Source organism: Carassius auratus, chromosome 41 (assembly GCF_003368295.1).
Source record: "Carassius auratus strain Wakin chromosome 41, ASM336829v1, whole genome shotgun sequence".
NCBI lineage: Eukaryota > Metazoa > Chordata > Actinopteri > Cypriniformes > Cyprinidae > Carassius > Carassius auratus.
In genome coordinates this window covers 9,985,089-10,009,016 of record NC_039283.1, presented here as the reverse complement: position 1 = coordinate 10,009,016, position 23,928 = coordinate 9,985,089, and the positions used below count along the sequence as shown (strand labels likewise).

The 23,928-nt window shown below is 35.8% G+C and overlaps 1 long non-coding RNA gene across 2 annotated transcripts; it reads right to left on the bottom strand.

Annotated features, from left to right (window-relative positions):
* Positions 1-8,294: 8,294 nt before the first annotated feature.
* Positions 8,295-10,598, bottom strand: LOC113059636 (uncharacterized). 2 transcript variants are annotated; one of them, XR_003278116.1, is made up of 4 exons: positions 10,236-10,598; positions 9,603-9,878; positions 8,923-9,118; positions 8,295-8,346 (listed from the first exon to the last, which is right to left on the bottom strand). It is a non-coding gene; the product is annotated as an uncharacterized LOC113059636 (long non-coding RNA). The 2 variants fall into 2 exon arrangements; XR_003278115.1 differs by lacking the exon at positions 10,236-10,598 and having other exon boundaries at positions 9,603-9,972.
* Positions 10,599-23,928: the final 13,330 nt, after the last annotated feature.

Here is a 23,928-nt window from a genome sequence, read left to right as displayed (position 1 = left end):
TTTTTGTTATGTGTCTGAGCTATGTATGTTGTTTTTGTGATTGTATAAGCTAATAAATGCTTTCATGCTTTAATAAGCTTTCATCATGACAATTTTTCCAATTCCTAGATACATCTTACATCAGGGATAGGCAACTCCGGTCCTGGAGGGCCACTATCCTGCAGAGTTTAGCTCCAACCCTAATTAAACACACCTGAACAAGGCAATCAGTGTTTTCGGGATTACTAGATAGATACAGGCAGGTGAGTTTTTCTGAGGGCTGAAGCTAAACTCTGCAGGATAGTGGCCCTCCAGGACCAGAGTTGCCTATCTCACATGGATACACAGATAACATTTATTCAAAAAGATAATATGGCTAAATCTATCAATATTTATGTAGATGTTTTCAAGGTATTCAATACATTATTTTAATAATATAATTTCAGTCTTATTATTGGTAAAACATTACAGTATGCTGTAAGACAGAACACTACAATGTGGGCAGAGTGGGTCACATGTGAGTCCCATATCCTGCAATGCAGGCCAGGGGGTCTTCAACGCCAGTATAGCTTCAATGTACATATTTAGTCAACGGTTTTGTCACCAGCAACAACACTTTGCTCAGTTTTGAACTTTTGGAGTGTAGTTGAAGCCCATTCACAGCAGTCCACCCATCCCAGCCCGGAAGAACTACAAATAACACTAGCCTTGTAACTTGTGTTCTGTGGTGCGTTTCTAGTGGAAAGCTGTATTTTTAAAATATAGTGATATTTTCCTCATAAGCAGAAGTTGGCAATGTAGAATTTTGGATATACCCTGTTTTTTTTTTTTTTGGGGGGGGGGGGATGGGGTAGGATGGGGAACACACTGGTGTCATCAGATTTAAAAAATGTAATCATTAGGTCAAAATAGCTTATTACCATATTTGACAGTGTTTACGGTTAAACATTGGACACCATATCTGCATGACAGCTAAGGTCCAAAGCTTTCTATAAAAGCTGGTACTGTGTGTGTAGCCTTCAAACATGTACTGGGTTCAAGGTTCAGAGCAGAGGTCAGTAATTCAAATCAGGAGTAATATATTCTCTTCAGACTCACATATGTTACTGTTGAGGCTGAGACCTTTCCAGTGATGTGCTTGCTATAGTCCTATGGCAATGTTTTAATTTTTACATATCATGAAGTCCACTTTGCAGGCAATATCCTCTTTTATGGTCCCCAGAGGGATGCCTTGAGTTCAAATGCTTCACACATAAGACTTAAAATATTATTTTATCATACACCCAACATATTAAACACAAACAAAGTAAGATGTAGCCAGATTGAAACACATCAAAGCCACAGTCTATTGCTCATCTTTCAACCTACACACAACGCATTATATCATGAAGCTATTGCACAACCACTGCAGCTTAAAGCAACATTATTTTTTTTTTTTTAATTGAGGTAGGTTTAAATTAGAGCTCATACTTGCAGAGTTGTAAAAAGGTAGCAAAAATTTTACTCAAGTGAAAGTACAAGTTTACTCAATTAAAAGAGAACGAAAAATGCAATGGCACAGGTCAAACATGTATATTTAGTTCAACAACAACAATTAAAATGAAACAGCGGAATACTGAAAAATACAAATAAAACGGAAAGGGATTAAAAGGAAACTCCATCATTTCAACCCTCATGCCATCCTATATGACTTTTATTTATCAGATGAACACAAACTAAGTGTTTAAATTGTGTAAAAATCATTTCTCTTTATATAATGCAAGTGTATGGGAAATCCAAAAATGACACTTGAAAAAACTATACACAAAGAAAATATGAACAGACCCATGCAACCCCATTAATGAATCACTGTCTTCTGAAGTGAAACTATAGGCATATGTAAGAAAAATACAAATAACAATATTTAAATCTTTACCGTCATGTTCCCTTCGTGTGGTTTTCTGAAGTGGTCCTGTCCCCTTGCATTATATGGACAAAAAAATCTTGCTTGTGTTCATGTGAAGAAAGAAAGTCATGAACATCTGGAATGACAGAGGTTAAGTAAAAAGTGAGAGAATATTAATTTTTGGGTAAACTATCCCTTTAAAGAGCAAGATGTGATGGAGAGGCTAGAAATATATTCCAGACAGAATACAAGAATGCGTTGAATTAATGAGGAGAGTCCTAGAATTAAAACATACAACGTTAAAGTTTTTAAAGGCCACTTTATATGTTTTGTCTATTCAACAATGTCACTGCTAAAAGGACAATTCATCTTTTAAATGTTTGTTTGGGGCATTTAGAGATTTAACACATTTTGATAAAGAATTATTTGTGACCAATTAGATTAATGAGAAAAAGCATGTAATTATTAAGATTAAAAAAACTATTCACTGACAGTCCTAATTCCTACTTAATGATTCACTTAATGACATTGTAAATACAACTTATCCACCACCTGATAAAAACATCACTAAACATGAACAATTAATTTAGCATATAATGTTATCTAAACACTTTTTTGGAGATTTGTAACATTTAATAAAAAAAAATTCCACCAAAAAATTATCATCACAGATTTTATTTGCACTCAGTTTTGTGCATTCAGCTAATAATATAACATAGCTATTGGCTATATAAAAACAGAACAAATTATCAATAAACCTTTTTGGGCGGGAAAATGCAACTTTGCTATATCTTTTGAAGCCAGACATTTACCTGATGAAAGTCATAATTGAAGTAGAAATATGTGTGTTTGATGCATGAAAACAATGATCATAAGTTCTCACGTCAGGCACACGTTTGAGCTTCTGTTTACCATATTTAATGTGCATAAGATAATGTAAAAATATAATGTACTTTTCAAGATGAAATAAAATTGTAAGGAGTAAAAAGTAGTTGTTTCTTCAGAAATATAATCAAGTTCAAGTAGTCAGTTTAAACTGTACTTGAGTGAAGTACAAATCCCCAAAAATAATACTTACCTGTAAGTACAGTAATCAAGTAAAATTACTCAAGTATTTTACACCTATGCATACTTGGCATGGAGAATAAAAACAAAACCGAGGTTTTGGTTAGAATAAGTGGGGACTGAGTGTATTTTATGTATAATGCAACATTTTCCTGATAATTAAGATCAGAAGCCTTTGATCATGAAGACATGAGGCCCACATTGCACAACCAGGCCTTAGATTTCCTACCACTGTCATGGGCCTTGGTAAACCGGCCCACAGTCAAGTCATTCATTGTGAACAGATTGAGGTCCTTAGTGTCCTGGAACGCTCCCTATTGTCAGGGTAACATAGGAAACCTACCTCTCTCCCTGGTTTTATGACAAGAAAACATTAGACTTTAAAATTATATTGATGGCCAAGCTGGAATTGTTTCTGGCTTTAACAGTTTCCCAGGCTCATGTCTCCGGTCTTTCTGATCTCTTAAGTCTGATCACTTTATGTCATGCACATACTGTATGTTGATTGTTGACACAGAGGAAGGATGAGATTATTTGTGAAATTTGACACCAATCTGTCTTTGTATGAGGCAAAGGATATGAAAAAATGGCCTGAGCCTGAAAAATCATTGCTGACCTAGGTACCATTGATGAAAATTGATAAATGTGCCTCTTCTCTTCATTGGGAATGTTTAAAATGTCTTAAGAACTCTCATAATTGATCTGAACAGACAACCATGAGAACAAAAACAAACAGTGTTGTATGCTAGCGATCAGAGGTAAAAAAGGATTCAGTAATACATCCTGTCACCAGGAATAGGAGCCCATTTACTTTGCTCCAAAATTACCATCAATACTAACTAAAATTTTCATCATAAGTTAGTATAATGCCAATTTGGTACTTGTTCTGGTTGCCTTGGCTTTAGATTTTTTTTGTTGCCAAGATTGGCTTGCTAATCTGCCTTAAGGTGGACGAGGATGTAATTTTCTTCTAAAAAGAAACTTTGTTGTATTATTTTCCTGTTATCACTGTGAAGCTGCTTTGATACAATCTGTATTGTAAAAAGTGCTATAAGCTGTAAATAAAGGTGACTTGACTGTCACTACATGCAACTTTCGTCTCACTTTTCCCATCAAATACAGCACAAAGTCATGACACATTAATTATTCAGTGCAATCAATGATTGACAGACAAATCATAAAATGTAACAATAGTGAATTTAATTATTGAGAAATATATACAAAACAAATAGTAAAACAGTATTAGTCATCAGGCGAATTTGCTGGCCGGCTCCCAGGTGTCCTCCCAGACTCTGCCACTGTAAAGAGTCCAAAAGTCATCTTACACACAGCATATACAGTACAGCTCACAACTAGTCTTCTGGCTCAAGTTTGAAGATATGTCATCTAAAATAAAGGTTTACCCTTTTTCTGTGGGATAATTTATTTTGGTTTATTTTATATGGTGTTTGTCAAGCATCAGTCATTTTGTTCAAGTGAAAACTGGACTCAGTCGCTTGGACACAGTCATCCCTACAGTCAACCATTTTTAAATGGTTAAGCCGTTTTAAAATCGGCTTAACCGTGTTGCTATACAAATACTCACCACAACGGTGTGGGAACAGAAATGTGATTAAAGGCCTCTATGTCGGCCGCAGAGGGGGTCAGCAAAGACGCAATGGCACAACAAAGGCATCTGCGTCACATCTACATTTAACTATGAATTGGGCTTAAGACCCCCTCAGAGCTGAAGTGGACTAGAAAGTGATCTGCATCATCTCTAAGTGAACTCATAATGTGAACACAAAGAAAGAGTTGTTCACAGGCCTTTTAAATTGGACTACATTTGGTTCATAATGGGAGGTTTCACTTTGTAAAAAGAACTGTATGCTGTTTATCTAACTGTACAGCAAACACTTTATAAAATAGCCCAAACAGAGTTAGCAAATGTATGGGGCAAACAGGTTAGAATGTATTTGCTTCAGATGTCATATGACCAAACTTGAGCCAGATGACTACTTGAAGGCTGGTGTGCACATGTTCTCATGTGTTTAGTTCAGTTCACTTAGATAGTTCTTTGTGCCCAAAACAATTAGCGGTCCCACTTTTACTTCAAAATTCACTTTGAAGGCTGAAAGTTACCAGGTTTTAAAACACTAAGACTGTGTAGCTATTGACTAAATTACATCAGCCATCACTTACCAGGAAGAGCAAGGTAGCCAACGCACTTTCACCTCTGCTGCCTTCCCCTGCAGAAACATGCACACACACACACACACACACACACACACACACACACACACACACACACACACACACACACACACACACACACAATCAATTTAGTGAAGTTACTGTAATGGTTTTACCATTCAAATAATGATGTTTTTACTTAGCTCTCTATACTGCTGTTCTTACTTGGAACATCATTAAGTTGACAAGAGTACTTATGTATTTTTTGTAAGCTCAATAAAAAATAAGAATATGCTGTTGCATTCTATTTGCATTGTTGTTTTTGTTTAGGATTTACAGTATGTCCCTTACAAAAAATAAGTTAATTCAAGTTTTCTATTAGTATACTTATTTTAAACAAACAATAAAAAAGTATACTTTATGCTTAAATTTTATAATTCTCAAAAATATACTTTATGTACTTTGTAGAAATACAATTATTACACTTAAGTGTACTTGACTTATACTGAGAGAAAAGTCCAATTATATTTGGCCTTTACTTGTACTCTATCTTTTGATCGAGATATACTTAAACGTATAATTAAGTATTCAAAGTATAATTGGCTTTTAGTTTTGTTAACGGTTTTTATCGAGTAGCCTATTAAATAAACTTTTTTTCTTTACATAGTTTTCATATACAGTCTTATGAAACTTGTGAAAATATCATTTAGAATATTGATATAAAACAGATATGTTTCTTATTCAGCATATCTGAAATTTTGTCTAGGCTAGTCCACTGGCATCAGTACATCAGAATTTACTTTAATTGTACTTTACTCTTTCCCCACCATTGACTGAATTTTCCAGCTATCAATGTTTTCACTGTCATACGATAGGATCCGCTATGGCACATAATTTAGTACAGAAACTAAACAAACGAGAAGAAAAAGCTGAACCAAGTGATAGTAAATTACTCACACAAATGTAAAATAACATGATCATCAAATATTAAACAGCTTGTAATTCAAAACTGCTTAAAACTGCTTGATCATCGTTCTGAATCTAATCAAGTCGCAGTCTTTAACACAAATTTGATTTTCTCAAATTCTTTGTTTAAAATGTTGCCTTTATGAAACTTACAGACATTCAAGTGTGGACAAAAAAGAAAGCATGAAGCTAATAAAATGTTATTAAAGTTAAAGTACAGTTAAATGTATACTTCATAAAATTAACTTGAAGTATACTTTTTTTTCTTGTGAGAGGGTTGATAGTTGAAAAAGTTTGATACCTACTGCTTAGTTTCTGTTTTGTCACATTTGGATTGAAAGATGAGACAATATGAGATAATCAGACAGCCTAATGAAAAATATGGTTCTACATCTTACCCCATTCATCCTTCTTTCCAATATTTTATCATATGGATAAATTGTCTGTCGACTGCATTTGCAACCTTAAATGACAAAGGCAAAAAAAAAAACTTTGGTTCACTTCAAATGGGTCTGAGTTTGATTGAGGTGTTCATATATGAATCACTGTTCTTAGTTCACTTTGAGGGCTGAAAGAGACCAAGTGTGAATACACCCTGAGTTTGGTCCAATTAAAAGGGGGCTACATGCAGAAACAACTTTACACCCAATGATATACACATGGGGTACAAAGAATAGAAACAAATATACACAATGGGGTGCAAATAATGTCTACTTGCTTTTTGTTTTCTTCTTTTTGGCCAGGGTCGAGGGTGGGGCTTGTGTGGCTCCTGTACCTGTGGCTTAAGGTGCAAGGGGAAAAGATTAAGAATTATATATTCAGTATCTTGGAGAAGTGGCTTAATTAATAGAAGGGGGTGAAATTCACATTGGTAAACTTATTTTATATTAAAGCTGCGGTAGGTAACTTTTGACGCTTAATAAACAGAACTGCTTGCGTGTTGCGGAAGAACATCGTAGCCGGAACTACTTCTCTCTGTTTATGTCTATGAAGAATCACAAAGGTACTGGGTTACTCCGCCGCGGTATCCCCGAAGCAATCTAAAATAGTCTGAATGTAAACACTTATTATAGGTGCACCCTAGTGATTCAGGACGAGCTAAAAACACGGTTTGGAAAACGGATTCATGATGTACTCGCTTATTATATAAATTTTTCTACATTTTGAACACAAACAAAGTTACGGACCGCAGCTCTGATTGGTTATTTTTTACCGGGAGCGGATGACTTTTTGCAAATGGCAATAGGACACTGGGAGGAGCCAGAGGAGCTTGATTTTTTCACAAATTATCTGTCTCATATTCTACTGTCAGGACATAATGACAGGTTTAACAAATATGTAAAAAAATATATTTTTACAAAAGTTACCTTCTGCAGCTTTAATACAATGATTACAAAACCATGGGGCCAATTTACAGATGGGGTGCAAGGCAAGATTACTTTGTCTTTTCTTTAGTTGAGGTTGGATGGATGGTGGGGCTTGTCTGTCTTGGCCTGGGCTGGATGGTGGGGCTTAAGGTGCAAGGGAAAAAGGTTGAGAATTTTATATTCAGTATCTTGGAGGAGTGGCTTAATTAATTAAAAGAGGTGAAATTCTCCATTTGTAACTTGTTTTATATTGTGCAGTAATTGCAAAAAAAACATAGGACAAATTTACAGATGTGGTGGAATGCAAGCTTACTTACTTTGTCTTTTCCTTGGTGGTAGAAGCTCCACATGCTGCTGAGCCTGAGAGACGATTGGACATAGTTCAAGTGTAATCAGTTGGTGGTCTTGTGGGATTAGCTGGTCTAGGGGCTGGTCTTGCTGGGGCTGGTCTAGGGGCTGGTCTTGCTGGGGCTGGTCTAGGGGCTGGTCTTGCTGGGGCTGGTCTAGGGGCTGGTCTTGCTGGGGCTGGTCTTGCTGGGGCTGGTCTAGGGGCTGGTCTTGCTGGGGCTGGTCTTGCTGGGGCTGGTCTAGGGGCTGGTCTTGCTGGGGCTGGTCTAGGGGCTGGTCTTGCTGGGGCTGGGACACATCTGTTGTGAAGATAGCAAAAATATGACTTCAGTACAAATTGTCAAAGAAATCAACGACAAACACTAATGAACTATACATAAAACTTATCTTACCATCCAGTTTGATCATGAAGTCATATGCCCTCTTCATGCTGGTTAAGAAACGTGTGTTGTTCTGCGTCGGTGGCAGATGCGTTACTACATCTGCCATCAATTTTCCTGTGCCCTTGTGCGTCTGGCTGATAAATAATATGGGCATATAGCCCAAGGCAGAAAGTTTTTGGACCTGAAATGAAACAAAGTAATTAACACATTTCCAATATATTTTGTTGCTACATTACTACATATATGGCAGTCCATTTACTATTTACAGTTTGCTTGGTGTACTACTTGATTCATAGCTCATCCCTATCCCTAGTCCCTGCCATCAGTTACACAAGTATTTTAAGATAAGTATAAGTCTAGAATATTACCTACTTATGTACATACACCAATGCATTTTCAATATTTTTTTCACAACAGAAGTACACCTGCATATTGTGTATTGGGAGCTTTTTGGCAAACTGTTTATCAGAGCAGCTTGAATGTGATGTACATTTATCACTTGAGTGTCATGTGTTGCAAAATAAATTTAATAGGGATGTATGGTGTGGTTTTTAAAGTGACTGTCTCTCTAAAATTTCATACTGACAAGATGTGCCAACTTCCAACATCCAGGCACGCATGTGAAGCTTGATACATAGCACACAGCATGGCTGCTATGTCTTCTATCCATCAACAAACACGGTACCAAATATTGTATGTACTTTAGGCTTAATATTGATTATCACTCAATAAATGAAGCATGAGCATTTTTACTTACAGCTATTTGGGCAGAGGCCACCACCCGAGATGCATTTTTGTTTTTGATGACCCTCTGGCCCCAGTCATCATTAATTTTTGCAGTTTTCAATAACCGCTTGCTTGGCAGTGTGGCAAAACAAGCACTGCAGGTTTTGCGGTTAGCCTGCTGACGGACCTGGCAGCTTGGGCAAGGCCTGAATTTTGGCTTTGTCATTCTGAAATGTACACCCATATAAAAAATATAAATATTAAAAATCATACAGGGATCCAAACACACATGAGTACAAGACAGAGCTAGTCAATCTATTAGCATGTGTCATACAGCAGTAGGCTTTGCTTAACGTATCACTTTTCTAACATTATCAAAGGTAATATATTAGATCTGGAAGTTTGCAAGCTGGCAAATTATCTAAGTGCAGAAAAACTATGAAACATAAAGATGCCAAGCGAGCTGTTTGCTTTCCTGTAGTCATAAAACATCTTTGAATACCGGCATTCCTCACAAAACTTAAGTTTGATTTACTTAGACTTCATGCAAACAGCAATATTATCTTATAGGTTGGCCTATATTGTGCAGACTCCTGCAAATTTAATATGGTGCAATAATCAGGTATTATATGCCAGTCTCTATCCATTAAATTGGTATATTGTGCACTTAAAACAACACCAACAAATTAATCTATATTCTTTGATCCCGACCTTTACACTTTCAGTTGATTAAAGTGACTGAAGAAGAGGCAGCAACCCAGTTCCTCCGTCCCTCTAAAAAACAACCACCACTCAGATGGTAGGGGAGAGAGTCAGGGATGGAGAGAGAGTGAGAGATAGAGATAGAGTGTGAGAGAGAGAGAGAGAGAGAGAAATAACAAGACAATAAAAAAATACAAATAAGACAATAAACAAGACAAATGTGGCTCTTAGAAGTGCCTAATGTAATGAGGTGCTGTTTTTTTTAAAGGACAGGGATTAAGGAATCTGCAGAAAAAGAGAAGAACAAATCAAAAAAATAGTAGATCACCAAACTACATATTATAATGGATGGATAAACAAACAGGAATAACACACACACACACACACACACAGAGAGAGAGATACGGTATATATATATATTTATATATCGCAATAATCCATTAATAAGCATTTATACGTTCAAAATAAGTTTATTAATAGATTGTATACACACACACACACCATGTTTTTTAATATATATATATATATATATATATATATATATATATATATATATATATATATATTCGTAATTGTATTAATTTTGGACGTTTAAATGCCTATTCATTTCTCTTGCTTATTAGACTGTTGTAAGTGACTTACCGTGGTGGAATCGCGCTGGGCAATGGTTTCTGTGATGGTCGCGCACAGTGACGCGCTGCACAAAATTGCGCCAAAATATAAATTATAATGAAAAAGTACAGTCTTAATATTTTATATCCTCGCTCAAAATTTTAAAGGGGTCAGCAGAAATGTCTAAGGAAACATGGGTATATGTTAGCAATTACATTTTAACACATCACGCCCCAGAATGCATCCATCTCTTTGCCAAAGGATATGTCCATATTAAGTAATATAAACATTTCCGCAGCAGGCTATTTATCACAACTTCATAATTAGTATTGAGATGAAAGGTCTATAAAAGTATGCTATTGGTATTTTTTTGTTGTTGAGGTGTTATTTTTATTTATTTATTTTTGGTCGCAAAAAAAACAAAAAAAAAAAAAACAAAGCAGGCTCACTATACACTATAAGCCATTGCAAATATACCATCGACAATTAAAAATATCCCACTTAAATTAAGGCATGTTTAAGCCTACAGCAAATATGCAGTCCTGCAATTATGCCATTTTAATGTAGCCCAAAATTATATTAAAAAAGAAAAAAGGCGTGATTCCGATTTAGAACAGGGTTTCTGCTCCAATAAAATATATGGTCACTTCACCAATTAATGATTGTAACAGTATTTGCGCAGCATGCTACTGCAAAATACATTAACATAATATTAGCAGCATTAAAATTAATCGCCTGAAACCATACTTTCCAGCGCAGAAAAACCGCTAGATGGATAAGCCAGGTTCGTCAAAATCCAAAGATGAGGGATTTGCATTCAAATATCGGACGACCCTCCTCTACGTTGTCAAGTGACGAATAGGGGGTACCCTCAACGTTGCTTATGGACGTGAGGGGGAAATGACCAAACGGCAGTATGTGACGAATAGGGGTGAGACTGTGTTGCATTAGTGGACACCAGGGAAACAGAGACAGAGACACATGTGACAACTAAACACATTTTTACAGTCATATATAATATTTTGCAAGCTGATGCAGTTTGTTTCTACAGGTTTATGTTAACGACCGCATTTCTTATGTACTAATTAGCTTGCAGATCTTTGACTGTCCGTGTAACAGTTACCTGTCAGTCAAATGATGTTCTCTTTTAATATATATGGTCAGATTTGTTCTCATTACAGTAATTTAATAGGTTTTCTCTAAGGTGAATAGATTTATCTGCTTCCGCTATTAGACTGTGTTATTCTCAGATCTGCAGCCTGGATAGAGACAATTGTGAATGTTTATTTTATTTATTTATTTTTTTTTAGATGATTTTCTAACCTATTTTTTACCCTTAGTGCTGTGTATTATTTAAGACTTGTCAATTAATGGTTAAGATTGGCTAAAGTCATTGCATCTGAAAAAAAGGTTAAATTACAGTATGTTACTGAATAGGTGACTGTCTTCTTGACAGGATGGTGATAATGGAGTTACCATTCTCACAGACAAATAGGTGAATTAAAGGGGTAATGCAATGCATTTGTTTTATTATTTTCATTCATTTGTGGTTAATTAGTACTAATAAATGGCTAATATTCTAGTAATTTTTTACCTTTCTATCTTAAAAAAATATGATTTATTTTGTTGATAACTGTGGAACGAATTGTATCATCACAGTCCATGGTCCATGTAATGTTTTTGCATTATCGTCAATTGAAGGTGTTTCTCATCAAATGTTAAAATAATAAATTATAAATCAGCATGATATGTAATTATTAGATACATGGGCAGGAAACCAGGATATACAACCCTACAATAAATGGACTGGAAAAGGCAGAAAGTGCTGTAAATATTCCTCTATAATTGGCTAACATGAAATAGGTCTACAGGGCAAGTATCTCTGGGGCTCAGGGATGTTGAGATTTAATTTTCAGTGTTTTCAGCCACTTTGCAAGATGTAGATTTAAAGCTCATTAGTGCCTTAGGTTATCCTCTTAAGCCACAGATGAGAGAGCCAGCATCGCCTGAATAGCTCATTCCCATTCTCATGCTTCACAGTGCTTTATCATGAGCTACAAACTCCAGATTAATAGTTTATCACATGTGACATCAGGAGAAGTCTCCAGCATAGCGGTGATATCTTATTGTACCTGCTTTAGCTGTAAGGTGTCTGTCTGCACAGCCTCAAACTATGATGGATTGACCGAGAAGGGAATTGGCTCAACCTTCGTGATTATTATTGTAGTACTGATTGTAGTTTTTCATTTTTCTCAAAGAAATAACACATTTGGACACATACAGTTGTAGTAATTGAATTTACAATGGGTGATGCAGTGTAAATCAATGAAATAGATGCACATCCCCTACCTTTAAACATTCTGGTTTCTGATACACTCAATATATATATAACTGTTCTTAAGAGGCCACAATTTACTGTCACCTTATTTGAAATATCAAACACTGCATTAGATCTACATTTGAAATGTTAACACAGTTTACTGAATACAAGATTAAAGAATACAAGAATGGCAAAACGTTTGAAGAGAGTGTAGTAGGGAAATTGGGAATAAATATTTAATTTACATACTAAATTGTCTCTCAGACACAATTAAATATCCAAGACAAATCTACATTCATATGTACTTGAGACCTGAGAACGACACTACAATTTTAAGGGCTTTTATCTAGACTTGGTGAATTATTAGAACTTGACTCTAGTGGCATGCAGAAGTTGTATCATTTTGACAGTCAACAACTATAACATCGATAATAAGTGTGTATGTTTACTGGAAACTCTATAAAGGCCATGCTGGTCAGGCAAGGATGAGAAATGCATCTGTCTTATATGACATTTAAGCTTGCTTGAGCCCAACTAATCCTTTTCTACCTTCCTCTCTTCCTATTAGCAATGTACAAACTCAGTTCACATTTTACACATCCTCTTAAATCATTTAAAAACATTGTCCTGCTTGTGCAGTCTTTATTTCTTCCCCAAATCCAGTTTGAAAATCTTTTGCAGGCATGTATAATGGTAAATGGTTTGTTAATAGCAAGAATTTGACCTTAAGATAATGTATGTCCTGAATATTATATTTCTTACATATCTTACAAATCTTTCGTGTATCTTTTGTTTGTGTAGTTACATTTTTACCTTTAAGCCTAACTCCAAGTTTAAACATAAACACTTTTAGGCAGTTGTGTCCTAATGGTTAGAGAGTTGGACTTGTATCCTGAAGGTTGCAGTTTCGAGTCTCGTGCTGGCAGAAGTTGTGACTTTCACTTTTTTCCTTTACTGAAAAAATAAAGAGATACATAAAAAAGTATTTAACTACATTATATCACTAAATAGATATTTTTAAGTAACTAATCCCACTATCTTCATCTATCTTCTTTTCCACTCACACTAAAAAGCGTATTGGGCGACGAGAGCTCTCCAGCAAATGCGATCAAGGGTCAGATCTTTGGCTTTTTCCCATGTGATGTCTAGGGAACTGAGGCTAGGCTCGGCACTAGGTCAGTCCTGGTCGACCCCTGTATCGTCATCTTCCAGGTGGCACACACTGGAGTGCCTTCTTTAGAATGCGGCTGCTTTCCATCCGTATAATGTGTCCAGCCAGCTTCAGGCGTCAGTATGTAATCATTAATCATTTGTTTAAAGACTGATGTTGCCTTGCCAATTTCATCTGCAAAGAAGTCAGTGTGGCCTGTATCTGTCTTGACGCAGCAGCTGGAATTGTTATACAATGATTGAAAGTCAGATATGAATTTCTTTGGCACACCATACAATTGTTAAATATGCCATAAACATTCATGATGGACACTATGGAAGGCTTTCCTAAAATCAACAAAAAATAACTGTGGAAAACACTTTTCCTGGTACTGACAGGAGGGTGATGGCATGCCAATTTGTACATTCCATTGTATTCTCTTTCTTTTTCAATGGTACCACCATATTTTAGAAATTCTGCCTCAATTTTATACAAACCAGCTGCCTTACTTTATTTCTGTATATTTATGGCAATTTGAACTTCGTCTGCTGTTATATTGCATTGTACCACACCTGAATCATTCTGCGCTTAATCCTTACCAAAGTCATAGGTGTTTAAGGGAAGCAGCTGATTTAATGTCTCTCTTAAGTATTTGACCCATGGGTCATTCTGTTCCTCCCTGGTAAGGAGCAACTTACCATTCTTGTCTTTGATTGGAAAGGATAGGCTCCTGATAGGTTTATTAATGATTCAGTTACAGGGTGCGGGTATCATTTCGATCCACAGCCAGATGGTTTGCTTTGCATTTATTTTTTTTTAATGTCACCAACAGCTCTGTTTCACAGCCTGATCAAGGTCAGCATATGTACGTCATGCCGTTTCCTTATCCTCAACCACTTGGTCTTGATCCCACTTATTTTTGGCCTTCTTCCTTTGGTCAATTAGAGCCCATGATCTATTCTGAATCCATTCATTCCGCCTTCCTCTCCTTTGGCCAATCCCTTTTTGAGCACAAGTGATCAGTGTTTCCTTGAGGTCTTGCCATTTTGACTCGATCTCTGTCACATTAGCTAAAACCTGAAATTGATTGGAAAGCTAAAGGGTGAAAACATCTGCAATATTTGATCTTTAAAGTTTTCAATCGCAAATGGTCGGACAGTTTCAGATCTTCCTTCATGTCATCATAGTTTGAGTTTAAGATTTATATGGACCAAGTAATGATCTGAACCCACATCTGCCATGCGGAAGATCCTCACATCCTGCAAAAGCAGTCCTCCACCGTCGACTAATGTAAACATGATAAATGTCATTCAATGTGAGTCCATTTGGTGAGTGTCATGTCATCTTGTGAATTAACTTCTGTTGGAAAAAGGTGTTTTCTACGCAAAGGTTGTTAGATGTGCAAAACGACAGCAACTGTTCACCATTATCTGACAGGCATTTTAATGATGTGAAAGGACCAATGATGTCTTCAAAACCCTTGCGGTCATGGCTGAACTGGGCTTTCATGTCTCCAATAAGGATTTTGAGATCATGCCTCTGTATTTAGTGAATCACGGTCTTTTGCACATCAAATAACTCCTTTTCAACATTATTTGCTTCCTTGGTTGGTGCAACCTGTCCTCCAACCAATACGCCCATATAGGTCTTTGTCCAAATACCTGAAATACGACCCATCAGAGCGTATACTACAATTGCGCCCCTATTGGCAACAGGACGTTTTTATATTAACGTTTTTTACTCTTTTATTTGCTACATAATTTGGGTTTCGTGTAGCTCAGTTGGTTGAGCATGTAATCATACGATCATGGGTTCGATCCCAGAGAACGCATGTGCTCATAAAATGTATATGCTCTATAAATCATAATTTTGCATCATTTCTATGAGGGGTAGGTTTAGGGGTGTGGTTAGGTGTGATCATTGGAAGGAATAAGCCACCTTGTAAAATATATATGAATTACTGTGAGATCGGTGTAAAAAGTCCACACAGTGCATTTTGATTGGTAATGACAGTTATGCGTAATTTCATGACGACAGACGCATGTGCATACTGTCATTATATTTACACTCACTAGGAGGTGCTTAACTTTAAAACATAAATATAGGTAATTAGAAAGTGCTTGTACAAACGACCTATATGGTTGTTTTTGGTTGGAGGACAGGCTTGGTTGGTGCATAAACCTAATTGACTGTTGTCCATACATGGCATGATGAAATATGGGCTGATGATCCGATCGCAAACTGGATTCCACCCAACCAGGGCATTTTTTTTATTTTTTATTATTATTACAGGAGTACAAGATCTTCTTTCGATCATTTATCATTTCACCACCGCCTGTTCCAACGTACTTCAATGATACCAAGCAAATCCAATCAATGTTGCTCAAATTCCTTAAGTAACTGATTTAACTGAACACTCTCCTGGAGTGTACATATGCTCCAAGTTCCCATTCGGGTGATCGTCTTTGCTGTAAATGTCGTATCCATCATCAGGCGCTGGACTCCACAATGGGTTTGGTAAAAACACTTTCATATCTGGGTACCTAGGATATTACAAAAGATCATATACCTATATCAAAGACTATATCTAACCATAAACATTTATTAAACTTAAAAATAGTACTGTATTAAGAAAAATAACATTAAATGACTGTGGAATCATGGGAGTTGTCATCTTCATTTCCACAGCGATGTAATCCGATGGGTCTCAGGCTTGGTTTTGGTTAAATTTTTTTATTAACTTTTATTAACAGTTGGACTAGTCCAAATTTGACCCAAAATTGGGTGGAAACAACCCAGCATTGTTTTAGAGTGTAATCATCATAATATCTAATCGATTACATTCATTGAAATAAATGAATAATTCTACTCACCATTAATAAAACACCTCCTGCTGTCGGGAGTGGACCAATTTTGGGAAATTTGATTGCTACATAGTATGGGTGTTTCCTTTTGCCTGAACATCTTCAAGTGAGTGACAGGGCAAACCGAAAGTCCAGCACTCTCCTACCTTCACTGCGGATACTGTATGTGTTCCCTTCACTGGCATTTTCCACATTTAGAGGATAGGCCTGCTCATGTTTGATAACTAAATTATTTTACCTAACAAACATTATAACTTATATTTGTTTAGTGCATTTTTTTTTTTTATTAATGTAAAAGCTAAAATTAATTGAAAAACGGAAAGTTATTTTTTAAAATTGTGTTCAGCATGGTGGGCCGCACTTTACTTTGTGACGGGCCACATGACCGCAATTGAGAACCACTGTATTAAAGCCTCATTGGTGTTTCCATGTTTTTTACAAAACTGAAATCGAAGGTGTATTATGTCATTGGCAGGCGACACAATGACACTATAAAAATGGTCCGTGTCACTAGTTAAAATGTATTATTTCTTTAGATTTAAGCATTCTCCAAAACATTTAGGATAATGTAAGTACACAAGTCAGCAAAATATATATCACTGTTCTAGTGGTTTTTGGATTTGAATTTGGAAAAAATCTATTATGCCTTTAATTCTATAATTCAATATACATAAAAAGAATGTTTAAATATGTACATCTATAAAGTAGTTAATATGTTAATAATTGAACAAGCTAGCTGTGGACGTTAGATATCATCCTCAAGGTAAATGTAACTCTAGGTGACAAGATGTTTACATCTTTGACGTCTTTTAGTGGTTGATCCACTGATTGAATGATTACTTAAATGATGATAGATGTCAGCCAGTTGGACTGCATCTTTCAACATCACCTCTGATGTTCATATTTTTCTTGATATAACTTGAAAAATGAGGAAAGCTGATCAGAGAGAAAGTGCTTTGCCATGAAAGATTAGACTTAAGTGAATCACTATATATATATATATATATATATATATATATACAGAATTTACATTATTTTCTAGTATTTTCTATTTTTATTTATTTATGTATTGCATTTTTGCATGTAACACATTTCACACACACATTGGCATGATATACAGCTAATCATCCTATTATTGCAGCTAAGAAACAACTGCCCACATACCTCTCCAATCCCCGAATATCAAATTAAAAGCAGACAAAGAATGGAAAAAAAATACAAAAGGCTGTGATGTGTGTAGATGTATTTTTTTAAAACCAGGCAGTTAGTTAAATGAGGCATATTGGGGAGGTTTGTGAAAGGAGAAGCAGGAGGCAAAATGATGGTGATCATGGCCATCTTCTTTGGAGTCTGGCTTTTGTTTGACAGCAGAACAAGGGTAAGAAAAGGGCCAATTTATCTGGGTAAGTGCACATCATTTGATGTCGAATGACTGCAGTACAATGCTTTGTTATTACAGTTCTCGATTTTCAGATTTCCATCACCTTACAGGCAGTAATATTTTTAAATCTCTTTTGCTTACAAAGGCTACATATATATATATATATATATATATATATATATATATATATATATATATACGCACACGCACACACACACACACACACACACACACTTTTTTCCTGAAAATATATTAATTTTAATGAACAGAAAGTTCAAAAGAACAGCATTAATTTGAATTAGAAATCTTATGCATGACATTGTCATTGTGTTTACTGGGACTGAATTTAGTGTGTCCTTGCTGTATGAAAATATTCATTTATTTCAAAAGTATTAATTTCTCTTTAGGTATTGTAAACCTTAGTTGTGAAACATGGCAATAGCTGTATGTCTGCAGGCTCAGCAAATGCTAAAGCTGGTTCTGGTTACAGCAAAGTAATTTACATCGACAAAAAGCCTCATACTACAGCAAGTGTTCACCATTAATTATGCCCAACCTGATAGAAAATTTCAAAAGATGAAACAAAGACCTGCCCCATCCTGTAGCAGCTGCATTGTGAGGACTGACGCTTGAATCAGAGAAAGCACCTCCTATCACCTGATTCTACTGCTGTGCAGTGTAGTTCATTGCCCTTGGCTAAATGTAGAGTGTAAAGAGGAACCAATCCTGAGCAGCTGGGCTGATAAGAGCCATCTCACTCACTCGCTCTTAGTCGGGGATTCAGTCTCTCCCTCAGCCAAGAGCTTTCTCTTCAGAGGACTCAAATGAACCACATCATTAATGAAGGTTAGTGTCAAGGCCATGCTTTGTGTTGATTATTTAAAAACCCTGCCTTTGACCGCAGACTGCTGCCTACTGTAACCTACCACACTATTATCCTAGAGCAGCAGAGTTTGTCATGCAATGTTTAAAATTGCCTGATGGAAGTGTGAAAAAACACATTTGCTTTGCAGAGTTAACTGAGCACAGCAAAAAGTAAGCTTTCAGAGCGTCTTGAGACTGTAGGTTGGTGCATTTTTTTTCTTCAGTTTGACATTCTGCACTGTTTCCATCAGCTCTCTGACCCAGCTGACCCCGCCAGAGGCTGTTTCTCAGTCGGTTGAGACTGTGAACCCCTCTAGGACTCCATCATCCAGAAACACTATTCATGAATTTACACAGGTGCTGGCAGTGGCTGTGTGCAGCGTCTGCACATGCTGCTTAGCAGCAGGGGTCGGGCAATATATGAGTCGAAAGAGTAAACCAATAGAAATATATCAGTCAGAGTCTTGAAGTATCTTGAAAAACCTTTTGGTGTTATTCACCATACCATAGAGAATAATGATTCTATTCATTTTACACTCAGGTTTAATGTAAGGCATTTGGCTGAGCATATTATATTCTGTAATCAAAATAAAATCATTAAAAAATATATATTCTGTATCAATTAAAATGGTTTGTTAATAGTGAGAATTGGACCTTAAAATAAAATGTGAGTCAATGTTTTAATATTATGAGTAACTATATATTTTACAACTTACAACTATTTATTTCAACAGGTAATATAATATGAATATACCAATATACCTGAATTACAAAAAAATTATATATATATATATTTTTAACTTATAATTAAATATAATTAAACTTATTAAATTAAAATATACAGTTATCTACCATAATAATACAGGTGGCACAGAAAATCAGTTGTAAGTAACCTTTTCTTTAAACATGGCCAATAATTATATATAGACAATATACACACCAATTGTTTAACACACAACAGTAAAATAATGCAATTAACATCAAATAAATAAAATAGAAAATAAAATGTAAAACACAGATGTTTTACATAGCGACTTACAGTACTTCATTGTAATGTAAATTATAAAGTATATTAATTCACATATATATTAGGTATAAACTCACATAAGAAAAAGCGTTTTATTTTATTTTTTTTTTTCAGAATTTGACTTTCTAACTCACAATCCTGAGAAATAGATTTGCAATTGTGAGAAAAAAGTCACAATTACTTAGTTTTATTCTTTGTTCAGTCATGAAAACAAGCTTCCATACAACCTAAATCAAAATTCCTCAACTGTTTTACTGAATATGCTTAGGTTTTGTTTTCGGACCCATTTTGCTTAGAATGTAGCCATTTATCAACATCTATGGCATTTATTCAACTACATTTCTGAGGACACCAGCTGGGATGTGTTTATTTTTTTCCACAACTAGGGTCATCAAACCACCAAGTGGTGCACTTTAAAAACGAACCCAGTCCCTGTACCAGAGGCGCGCATATATTCAAAATTCATCAATCTCTAGAGGCCAGATGCAGACCCAAAGAGTTAAAGAACTGTATAGAGCCACTTCGTACTTTAAACTTCTCCTCAGCAAGCCTGTCACTCATAACCTTATTATCCCCTGAACAGGCGATTCCCAGAGTGACTCCAGCTCAGTTCCCCGACACTGCGTGGTTGATGTTATTTCTTCAACAGGCGCCTGTGAAGAACTCTCGCCTTGAAGCCAAGGAGGCTGCAAAGGCACAACAAGCGTCGATAGATCACTGTTTCCCATTCTGCACGCTAGTTCTGAAGCAGCACACTCCTCCGAATGCACAGAGTGTTCTCTGAGGTATTTATTTTGATGCCAAATGCATACCACCATACCAGCAAGCTACCAGAGGAAGAATGCACCCTGTATTTCTTGAAAATAAATTTAAAGGCTGTGCAGCTGAAAGCTCATGATGTAATTCTCTAGCAAACAGAGAAAGAGAAAGCATAGCATATAATAGGAAGTCCCCGATGCCACATTGAAAAAGCTGGAAATATTGGAATTATTACCATCTGCATTTATGCATTTGGCAAGTGCTTTTATTGAAAGTTATTTACTATACATTCAAGCTTTACATTTGTCAGTGTGTCTGCATTCTTTGAGAATTAAGTCCACTATCTCGGTGTTGCTGGCGCAATTCATTATAACGAGTGATCTATGGTACAGCTATAAATATTTAAACATGCTAATAATAATAATAATAATAATAAAAATACTTAAGATGCAAAGAATCAAAACATATTTCAGGTGCATGTATTATTTAAAATATCAGACTGATTTATTTTCAGTAATATACATTTAATGTAACATATTTTTCCCATAAACTTTTTGGCCAACTTCATGATGCTTAAATTAAGAAAAACTATTTGGCCAGGAGGGTAAGAAAACTAATTAGCTTTTTTCTTAATATACATCAAATGCTGCTTCTCAGTTATTAGCTTTCGTTTTAAGGATGTTTGGATTTTGGTATTGAGAAACCAAGACAAAAACACCAATTAAGTAAATGGTGTTTTGCAGTGAATCAGAACTGATGTTGAGATGTACTTACATCTGTGTTAATTTCCACCACATTGTCTAATATATGTCAAAAAATCTGTATCGGTGGGGGAGTGGGATCTTGTTCATCCATTAATTACCAACTGGTCTGCGATAATAATCATTACGAAGGCAAGGTTGACTGGTGCCTGAGCCGGAGGCCATTAGTGTCTTATTTTGGCCCGGAGGTCTGAGCAATGGAAATCTATGAATCCAGTGGACCTCATCCGAATTAAACCAGCCATGCACTGAGTGATTTTTTTTCTGTTCTTTACAATTTCTGCATCTCAAAACTCAGCATTTCAACTAAACTTACACTTTCTGTCTTTTTCTCTCTCGCACACACACTTCATCAATAGCTGTGCTCATATTGGTTCTTCATTAGCAGTCACGCTGCAGGATTGCAACCCCAAATTTCCGACACTGCCAGAAGTCTGTCTGAGGAAAACGATTAATTACAAAGTCAATGAATTAACCGCTGATGAGCATGTCAGACCAAGCCATCCAATAAAGCTGATTTTGCCACTCTGACAAAATAAATATTTCATCACTTCCAATGTTTTTCTCAGATGGTGAAATTGTGGCAAAAACAAGTGTTCACCTAGATTCAGAGGCAAAGGATTCAGCAGCAGCAAGACCAAGCCACCAGAAGAGGGCTCTACATGTCAGCAAACATTTCCCTCTCGCTGGATAAACAGATTCCTTTCTTTCCCCGAGGGCACCTTCATCATCACCCTCCTCCTGCACTGGGCAGAACAGATCCAGTATTAGCAGGTATGGCCAAGGGTGCAATGCCTTTGAATATTTCAGCATAGCACTAGTAGAATGGAGGACCCATGACCTGATAGGTGAAAAAGAAGCGAGAGGTATGGAATAGATATAGTAAGTTAATGCATAAGTCAAAAGAAAAAAAAATGCCTGAAGGAGTGAAAATGCATGAATAGAAGATCTCAGAGCACACCCTCGTTTGCAGTTTGAGACGTGAGGTGGGATTCAAGTCAACTAGCTGACAAAAGCAAATATAGAGCATTACAAATTTCTTAATTTAAGTCAGGTTAGTTTGACAAAACTTCATAATTCTGTTATCAAAAACTGTCTGGTAGGTTTATGAGAGGAAAAAGTATGCATCATATGCTCATGATAGTTAAATGTAAACAATAAAATCTGTTTGAATTTATAGTAAAAAAAAAGCCAGAAATTAATTAAATAATTGTTTAATTGACAACAAATGAATATTATTAATATTATATATAATGTATATCCGTGTGTGTGTGTGTGTGTGTGTGAAATATCATTAGAATTTAAATTAACCGTACATTTCAAACAGAAAAAAATGCAAGCTGTTGTAAAAATTTCAGGAATTTTGTTTGAATGTTTTAAAGCTTAAAGTGTAAATATTTCATTAATTTAATTATAATTAATACCAACCTACATGAAATACTAAAATTTGCTTTATAGACGGCTAAATGAAAATGGATACCAAGTTCATCAATCAGTAAATGATGGAGAAACTTCATCAAATATTTATTTCATTTCATTTCATTTCATTTCATTTCATACTTTACTTTTTGTCAACGTGTGTTGTCCAGACTTTAAAAATCACATGGGACAGAATGAAACCATTATTATCTACCAAACAAAATCTCAAAACAGTCTTTTTATTCAATTAATTAACATTACTATGAACATAAAAAAAATATTCATAAACACTTAGATGCTCTCAAAATCTTTATATTGTACATTTAAGTTTCTATCCGAATGTACAAAAAGTGCTGGGACCTGTGTCAAAGGTTGCCATGATTTTGCCAAGTAAGACATGTTTTTGGATCAACATCTTCTGATGATCCTGGATCAACATTATTGTCAAAAATATATATTTAACCCAATCCCTACCCCTAAACCTAAGCTTACCCACAATTTATTCCTAAAATCAGTAGGAAATAATAGCTGATTAACAAGAGTGTAGAAGCACCTAACTCTGATTGTAAGCCTAAAACAGATATTTTCTGAAAAGTTATATCTCAATTCTGATTGGTTGATTGGAATGTTGTTCCATGATCAACATGATTGTTGATCCAGGAACATGTTGAACTTGGTGAAATCACACTCGCCCCGTGGCAAAACAGAGAAACAAATAGAGACATCATTAGCGTAGCTGCTGTTCCAACCAAGCACAATTAATTCGTTTAAACCAAGCTAAAAAATAAAAATGCGCATTTGATCAGATGCAACTACACTCACAATTTATGAGATGCATTATTCGAATGCTTGGCGAAAGAGATGTGTCTAGATTTAAATAGAGAGACTGAACCACGGACATTATCAGGAAGGCTATTCCAGAGTTTGGGAGCCAAATGCGAAAAAAACTCTACCTCCTTTAGTGGACTTTGCTATGCTAGGAACTACCAAAAGTCCAGTGATTTGTGACCTTAGTGGACGTGATGGATTGTAGTGTGGAATAAGGCTAGTTGGGTACACAGGAGCTAAAGCATTAAGGGCATTATAGGCAAGTAATAATAATTTGTACTGTAATATAATCATATTTTCTTGACCTGGTAAGGAATCTTGCCACTACATTTTGGACTACCTGTATCTTG